The sequence below is a fragment of the Limulus polyphemus genome, unplaced genomic scaffold (assembly GCF_000517525.1).
Source record: "Limulus polyphemus unplaced genomic scaffold, Limulus_polyphemus-2.1.2 Scaffold2428, whole genome shotgun sequence".
NCBI lineage: Eukaryota > Metazoa > Arthropoda > Merostomata > Xiphosura > Limulidae > Limulus > Limulus polyphemus.
The window spans coordinates 5,558-6,883 of NW_013668038.1; positions in this window are offsets into that span (position 1 = coordinate 5,558).

A 1,326-nucleotide genomic window follows, 5' to 3' on the forward strand; every position below is an offset into this window, starting at 1 on the left:
TGAGGAGCATAATTTTTTGTTTAACTTTTTTAAAGTTTTTGAAATGTTTATTAACGCTGCGTCGAAATATATTGCTGTTGTTTTAATTGCATTCAGGATTACCTCCCAGTCATTACACCAATTTACAATAGTGTCAAGATATTTTTGTATTTTACTTGCTGTCATTAAGGGGTTTCGCGAAATGCTCCAAACAACAATATCGTCTGCATATTGTGAAAAAGTATGTGTATGTTAGATTCGGGAAGGGGTGTTGTTAACAAAAAGAATGTAAATGAGGGGTGATAGAACGGAGCCTTGAGGGACTCCAGCAGTAATGTTATATGATTTTAAAATGGTGTTGTTAGCTTTAACTGAAGCTGTATGGTCACTAAGAAAATTTGATATGCATTTAATAATTGCGTTATTTACTTTCATATTGTAGAGGGGGTATCTAATGGCATTGTGCCAGACAGAGTCGAAGCTTTCTTTACATTTGAAAATACCGCTATGGTTGCCTGATTATTGTTAAATGATTTGTGAATAGATTCAGTTAATCTGGTTAGGTGGTCTACACGTTCTCTACCTTTACGGAAAGTTACGGGTGTTTGGTATAAGGTTGTTGTTCTCACAATAGAGGAGTAGTTTGTTTGATATTAAGGGTTTGTGTAATTTACCTGAGCAGCTTAATGAGCTGATTGGTCTAAAATTGTCTGGATTAGAATTATTTGAAGTAGATTTAGGAATAACTGTAAAGGTCGCCTTTTCCCAAGATTCTGGGTAGTAGTCTGATAAAAATGATACATTTATAATGTTAGGTAGGTGTAATAAATGTTTCTAAAATTATCGTCGAAACTGTACGAAAATGTAATCCTTAGAATGTTGTTTAGCTGTATTGTATAAATAAATTGTCATTCATAAAAGTTACTTGTATCATCTTTCAAGGATCCATTTTCCGAAATATATCGACTGACTTGTGATCATCTATATTTGTATCTCGTATCCATGGCAAATATACTAAAACCATATTTCGCCATCTCTAATTTTGATCTACTGATCTGAGAAAAGGCAGCTGGTCATCAGTAGTATCCTCATCAGAATGCATGTATTTTAAGTAGCATTCAAATCAAGTCTAATGCTCTAACAAGTAATATATTATTGACTAAATATTCGTTTAGTTGTTTTTCCTTAAATACAGAATTACGTGAAGTTTTAAATGTCTATATAATGTTATGTTACCGAGCTTACCGAGCACTTTTCCTTAAATTGCAGTTAACGAGATTTCAGATTAATGAAACATACAATTATATAAACGGAAAAGTAGTTGTTAGAAACTATATTGCATACTAA